Source organism: Antechinus flavipes, chromosome 1 (genome assembly GCF_016432865.1).
Source record: "Antechinus flavipes isolate AdamAnt ecotype Samford, QLD, Australia chromosome 1, AdamAnt_v2, whole genome shotgun sequence".
NCBI lineage: Eukaryota > Metazoa > Chordata > Mammalia > Dasyuromorphia > Dasyuridae > Antechinus > Antechinus flavipes.
In genome coordinates, this window is record NC_067398.1 from 100,377,340 (window position 1) to 100,385,333 (window position 7,994).

Below are 7,994 nucleotides of genomic sequence, written 5' to 3' on the forward strand. Positions count from 1 at the left end.
TGTGGGAAAGATTTCTTAACATCCTTGATTCCCACCTTAAAAAGGAAAAAGCCTAACTTTCTCCTGTGGACCTTAGGCTCTGGTAAGCTAGGGGCTACAGAAATAAAAGTTAGCTATTTAAAATTAAAATAACATCTTAGCAAATTCTTAAAGTTTTGAAAGCAATGATTAGGAAGTTTGTCAATTAGTCACTTTAAGATTGCAGAAAAAATTCCTGCAACATTGGGGCTAATTCCAGAAATTTACCCCATTCTGAGCGAAAAGAAAAAGAAAAAAAAAACACATTAGATACATAGCAATTTTTTTTTTTTTTTGCTATTCCTTCTTTGACTTCTATCTTGTCTGGAGTCCCCTTCTGCTCCTCGGGGGAAGCACCCTACAAGGGGCCCTCTCCACTCCCCTTCTCAAAGTCCTGAGTGTATCTCAGTTTGGGGATTGCTAACAAGATTAATATAGCCCAAGCCCCTCTGTTTGCTAACTCCTCTCATATCAGAACAGATTAAGAAAAGAGAAAGCTAAAGAACTGTAGGGAAACTCAAATTCTGCCTCATCTATAGAAATAGGGAAAGCAGCAAAATCATGGAGATTCCATACAACCTTGCCCAAGCCCCTCCCCAACCCAACTTGGGGAATGGAGATAGAGTGAGTATCAGGATCCATGGTCAGCATTGCCTGAGCCCTGGTACCTGAAACTACCATCAAAGGAAGATCCTGGAACCATTTACCCTAGCCTTCAGCAAGTTCTGTCCAGCAAGTGTCTGGCAAGGATCTGAGTACCCCTGGTACCACCCAGCATGGCAGTATGAAGTGAGAAAGCCAGTCAGTCTCTTCATTTGGTAAGCAATATTTGTTTTATTTGTGGATATGTATATTATGTAATTTAAGGCAAATTATTTTATCTCTGCCCAGTTTTCTGATTTCTAAAGAGAAATAATAATGATTGTTGTTGTGAAGATCACATGATTGCAAAAGTGCTTAGCATAAAATATGCTATATGAATGTTAACTGCTTTATTGGATTAATTACTTCATATTTGATAAATTTACTTTTTTTTTTTTTTTTTTTTTTTTGCTGATGCAATTGGGATTAAGTAACTTGCCCAGGGTCACATAGCCAGGAAGTGGTAAGTGTCTGATTTGAACTCAGATCCTCCTGACTTCAGGGCTGGTGCTCCATCCACTGCACCACCTAGCTGTCCCTTTACTTGGATTTTTAAATGTGACCAATATACAATGCCAATGTTGAGATAAACAATTTCTAATTTGTTATCTGAAATATGATTAAAAATAGTTTTAAAAGGAGTTCTAATCAAAGCCCATTAAAGGATATATAAATTGTAATCTATTTGCACTGACTTTTAGCTGAAAATTTAAGAGTTTGGGAACTTTAGGAAAACAGAAAAGCAGTTTTCTACTATTTTAAAGACTCTGGCAACAAACAGCCTGCTTTTGAGTTATCTAGAGTCAGACTTCTGAGAGCCCTGTCAGTAAAAATTGGCATGTTAACCTTTTTCCTGGCTCATTAAAGAAAAATAATTTACATGAACTGGAAAATAACCAAATGGCAAACTGTTTGTCCAAAACATTTAATCAGAATTTAGGGAATCTCTTGAACTAAATTTTAAATTTTAAAATTTTAAAATCTGCTCTATCTCAATTTTGAGAATTGTTTTGTTTTCTCCCTAAAACAAAAGGGAAAATTATTTAAGGGAATAGAAATTACAGTTAAGATTATTTGGCTATTAGGAAAATTCTAAAATTCTTAACTAAGTTATTTGGAGTTCTTGTCATCATGTTAAACCTAAAATTGGTAATTTGTATGGAACAAGAGGAATGATGTGAAAGCCTTATCAGTTCGCTTTCAAGTATGAGGTGTGCAACACCTTTTCCCCTTTCACAGAACTGGGAGACGTATCAAACAGCACAACCCATGAAAACACTAATAATAGTTGGAATAGGCAATAGCAAGCTCAACTCCTTCTCTGGGGTCTCTATCAACTCCCCTTAATTTGTAAGCTTGCCAGTTTTCTTGAAACCATCAGGGTAAGCAAGATCATCAGCCCTGAGAAATGAGCCTGTCTAGGATTTGTAGTTCCTAAACAAGGAATGGGTTTCCAAAGAATCTATGAGCTTGTTTATTGATTGATCCTTTGCACCAAGATAAGTTTAAACATATAAGATTTTTTAAACAAAATTTTATGTGTGTAAGTCCTGACAAATTTTTTAAAATAAGATATCTAGCCCTAAACTACAAATAATAGAATTTGCTATTAGAGATAAAATCTCTTGGGACTGTAACTGATATTCTTTTGACTTTTGAATTTGATTATCTAATCATTGTCAGTAACTCACCATTTGAGAGAAATGCCATAAGTTAAGCAGAATGCCTTCCTGAACTGTCATAGGTGGATGCCTTAGCTGGGCAAGAGTTGGGAGGACAACCTTTGTCTCTGCTTAAGGGAATATCATTCTGACTCAGTTTCCCAGTTCTCTTTCTTTGCTTCCCACCTGATTATTCCTGAGTATGACTATAAGGTAGAATTGTTACTGCATGATTGGTTGTTAAATAGAACTAAGGACTATGCTTTATCATGTTATGTATGTGCTTTCAGGCTGAAGTCAGAAGGACCTGTTTTGATGTTATTATAATCATGTCCCTGCTTTTTCCTCATATAGCAAATTTCTATAATCAAAGCAATGAAGCCATGAGCCCAGTACAAGTATCAGGAAACTGATGGTTCTTTACCTTAGATCTTAAAGATTCTTTCTTTTGCATACTATTTCATAAAGACTCACAATTTCTTTTTGCCTTTGAAGGGACAAATTCAGGGGAACATAACCTTCATCAATTAACATGGGCAGTCCATAATATGGAGTAAGCTTAGGGCATCGGTGACAGCCCCTACATATTTGGCTATCCAGTATGTAGGTAATATTTTGATCTGCAGCCCCACCCAAGAGGCTTCTCTGGCTACAGCCATAATGACCCTTAACTTCCAGCCCCACTCCCCCCACCCAGAGGTATGAGGTTTCTTTATCTAAAGGTCCATGTTGTTTATCAGTCTGTTAAGTAATTAGTAGTTAGTACTTAACTAGTTAAGTTAAGTTAAGTAATTAAATAAATGTTAATTCCCACCTTCCTTTTGCTCACAGCAAAAAGAGAAGCAATCTTATCACCTCCTAAACCTTCCCCAAAGAAACAGCTGGGCACTTTCCTGAGCATGCCTGAATTTTATACCTAACTATTGCCAAGCCCCTCTATGATTCTATTTAAAGCCCTGACACAATTCACCTCAAATGGGGCCCTAATCAGGCCAAGGCTTTTAAGACCCTGAAAGCTAAATTATGTCTTGCCCCAGTCAAGAGCCAAGTAATAGGGGTCTTAACTCAGTCCCTGGAACCCTATCCTAGCCCTTTTGCTTACTTCTCAAAGAAATTTGGTGTCTTTGGGGTGACCCTCCTGTCTTAGAGCTAGCTGCTACAGCCCTTCTAAGTGAGGAAGCCTCTAAGCTCACTGTAGGCAAACCAATGAAGTTTCTAACCCTGCCATTGGGTTCAGAGAATTTTTGCCTTCATAGAGTTTCAGAATTGGGGAAAGGAATAAGAATGAACATCTATCTGACTCCAAATATGTCTTTCATGTTTTACGTGGAAAGACAGGATACTTTTGATAGAAAAATAAATAAATAATTCACCCTATTAATATGTAGGGGGAATTCTACAATTATAGCAAGCTGCCCGTGGACCTAAAGAGCTTTCTGTTATGTTTTGTGAAGGACTTCAGAAGTGGGATTCACTTCAGGCCAAGGGAAACAGGCTTGCAGATTTCGCTGCCCATGCTGCTGCCTGGTTTGCCTCTGACCATGGCACCTTTCATTCCCCAATTACTACACTTTCATGTAGCTTCCAGGAAGAGGCCCTTTGATAAAGAAAGCGGTATACCCTTTCTGTTTCTGGGTCATTTCAAACACCTTCAGATCAGCTAATCCTAAAGCCAGCCAAGGGAAACTTCTCTATGGCCTACACTAAGCTACTCACTTGGGAAAAAATACTCTCCAGTCCCTTGTGAAACCTATTTTCACTGTTAACAAGCTAAGAGAAAAAATTAAAGCTATCTATCAAGTATTCCCAGTTTGTACTCAAGTAAATTCTGAAAGAGCTTTTAAATTCCTCTTCTCCTGAAGTCTATCTGGACGAGAAGTACACGTTCAGGGTAGGACTAGCAAATAGATTTTACACATGCCCCCTCTCAGGGGCTTCAAACTACTTTTGGTTTTTGTTGTCACCTTGACTAATTGGGTAAAAGCCTTCCCTCGTAAGACTGAAAAGACTCAGAGGTTTTTGCTAAAGGAGATCAAACCCATTTAAAATTAATTATTATCCCTACTCTAACTGTTCATCTTCTCTATCCAATGTTTAATGCCTTTTAAACATTTAAACATATGGTACTTGCATCTTAGGCCATCTGAACACTCCTTTCATTGTATCTAATGTCACCACTATTCTACCCATTACCTCTGCTCCTTTGAGGAGATAAAAACAAGAATGTTGGGAAATGTTCATTAGTATTTACCCTAGGAAAAGCTATCTGGATGTGAGACTTTCATGATAGCCTCATCTACGCCCCAATTCTTCTTCTAGGTGGAGTTCCTGGTTACTGTTCCTAGTAATCCCCATATTAACTCCACTTTTAATCACCCTTTTTTACTCATGTTTGGTCCCTGCATCCAGACTCCAAGCTATGAACTTCCAACAATTTGTTCAACCTGAATATCATCAGCTGATTGATTCTGACACTTAGCACATCCCTGATTGCTGCTGCCACCATCTATAAGTTGCATGTCTTCCCTCTTAAGTCTGGACCCCATTAGACAGGAACAGCTCTACATCCCTTATCAGCATGAAGCTGTTCCAGAAGATGAGGTCTTTGTCCCTTTGTCCCAAATAAATTTGGAGTACAAACTGCTTGAGATGGGGAAAATGATGGAAAAGAGCTTGCAGGGGAGACAGCAATAGGGAAGTCCCCCTGACCTTAGAATGCTTTTGTTCTAACAATCTGTTAATGATTCTAAAGAAAGGAACGCTCCCTTCCCCCTCCCCTCAACCCTAGAGTGTTATTGTTCTAACAATCTATCCGTCAATGATTGCAAAAGTCTTCTGATCTAGGAATATAATAATATTTCTTCACTTAGACTTTAGGGAAGCTATATTAATGATCCTGAGACTCTCTGATTTTAGAGTGCTATTAGGATAGATCCCTCCCTAAATCTACTCTCTCGGTCATTCTGTTTTGTCTTTTTTTCCTCTTCCCCTCCTATTTCTATTATCGACTGAAATGTATTTATGAAACTACATATGTGAGTTTGCATGTAGATGGAGGAAAGGAAAAAGAGAAAGGAGAGGGAGAGAGAGAAAGAGAAGGAGAAGGAGGAAGAAGAAGAAAAGGAAGGAGAAATAGAGGAAAGGAGGAGGAAAGGAGGGAAGGATGGAAGAGATTATTTTGAAAGGCTTAAGAATTCAAATCAGTACAATGATCAATCCCAATTGCAGAGGAAAGATGATATTTCAGTAAAGACTGAAATAATTAGATTTTCCTAGTATAGTCAATGAGTTAATTTGTTTTGCTTGATTATACATATTTGTTGTAAAGATTTTGTTTATCCTTGCTCTCCAATAGAGCAGAGGTAGAGGAGTTAATGATAGCATTGCTGGAATGAAGGAAGGAAGCAAGGAAGGAAAAAAGAAAGGAAGGCAGGCAGGAAGGAAGGAAGGAAGAAAGAAAGGAAGGGAAGAAGGAAGAAAGGAAGGAAAAAAAGCAGGGGGATTTTGAAGTAATGTTTTAAAAACACGAAAGGAAACACCAAAAGAAAACAGACAAGCAGTGCAATTTTGAAAATTAGTATTCAATTTATTATATACTTGAACTGAAAAAAAAGTTTGCCTAATACAGATTCACAATTTCATGTATGGTCCTCCCTATTCTTGCATAAAGAAATGTTTGTTTTACTTGGTGTTATATTCAGAATTCAAAAAATGAAGAAGAAACCTCATAACTACACACTTAAGAAACTTGGAAATAGAATTGTTAATGCTTAAAAATTTTCCAAATTAAGAATGTTGCTCAAATTTTAAACTATTCTTTTAAAATATAAAAATGAAACATATTTAGCCTCATTTGTGAAAATAACTGTTTTACATTAGGAAACATGGAAATTTACTAGCAAAATTCAAAAGAAACTTTTCCCATAATTGATGGAAAGAATTTTATAAAATTAGTATTTTGATTTAGTAAGCAAAGTAAGTCAATGATGGACTTCCTTTTGAAGCTGGGTATGCCTGTGAGTCATTTTTCAGTTGTAACATTCATTATAACCAAGTGTTGAAATAAGACAGATTTAGAAACATTTACCATATAAGATTCATAAACACATACACATACACACAGATTAGAAATATTCTAAATTTATATTGCTGTTGATCAGTTGTGTCTTACTCTTCTTGACTCCATTTGGGGTTTTCTTGACAACAATTCTATAGGGGTTTGCCATTTCCTTCTCCAGGTTATTTTATAGATGAAGAAACTAAGGCAAATAGGGTTGTGACTTACTCTGATTCACACAGCTATTAAGTGTCTTAGGTGGGATTTGAACTCAAGTCTTCCTGACTGTAGTGCTGGTGTTCTATTCACTGGGCCATCTAGCTTTCCATTCTAAGTTAATAAACACACACAAATACACACACACAATTTTATATTTCATAACTATAATTAAGCTATTTTCTTGCAATTTAGTTTTTGGATATATGCACAAATATCCAGTTTCATATCTTATAACTACCATGATGCTATTTTTTTGCAGTTCAGTGTTCAGATTCCTACTATAGCTAGAAAACCTGGCTTCCTAGAATTCCCTGGGACTACTGTAATTCACTAACTTTTCAGATGAACACTTGCAGGCAGAAAGACATGCATAGCCTGGCTATATGGATTTCTGGGAACTATAATCTCAGGCAATGTTTTTCTCTCTCTCTACTAAGGTTGTTTGACTAAGCTTTAAATTGGACTTAGTGGCAGGAGGGCCAACAATCTCACTGACATTTCATGAAATGAGCATGCAATAGTAGCAGTAGTAGTTCATGGTTGTAACAAGTCATATACTTTGAATGTATAAAAACATGGAATGGTAGCAGAAGAACAGAAGAGAAAAGTGAATACTGAGGCAGAGCAACCTGCAGGAGGAAATGTTGAGGTACAGCAGCCTATGGGAGTACTAGAGATTGCAGTTGCCTCCACTTTGATCAACCATGATGGTATGGTGGTAGCTTCAGGAGAGTTACTGCATTGTGAAATGTTCACTTCCTTTTTTTCTCTCTCCTCTCTGAATAGGCAAAAGCTGATTCCAAAGTGCATTTAATTCTATTAGATAAATTTCTGATTTCTTTTTAAGCAGCTCAATTTTCTTTTGAAGGCCAAGTAAATTTGATTGATCTGCTATTAATCTGAATGTTGCTTTATTTGTGAACAGAAAAACCAGGGAGAAATATTTTTTGAATACTTGTATATAAAGGCACAGAAAGAGCCAGTTCTAGCCTTGGTCCAAAAGCATTAGGTTTTCTCTTTGCTGAAGAATGAGACTGATTTAAAGAAAAACTCTTCAGAATCAGGAGATCATTGTACATGGCAATGTCAATATTATACAATAATCAATTCTGATGCAAGTGACTCTTTCCAACAATGAGATGATTGACACGAGTTTCAATGATCTTGCAATGAAGAGAGCTATCTCTAATGAAGAGAGAGGACTGTGGGAACTGAATGTGGATCACAACATAACATTCTCACTCTTTTTGATGTTGTTCACTTGCATTTTCTTTACTTACTCATTTTCTTTCCTTTTTGATCTGATTTTTCTTGCTGAACAAGAGAATTGTATGTTTACACATATTAAATTTAACATATTTTAACATGTATAAATATAGTGGATTGCCTGCCATCTG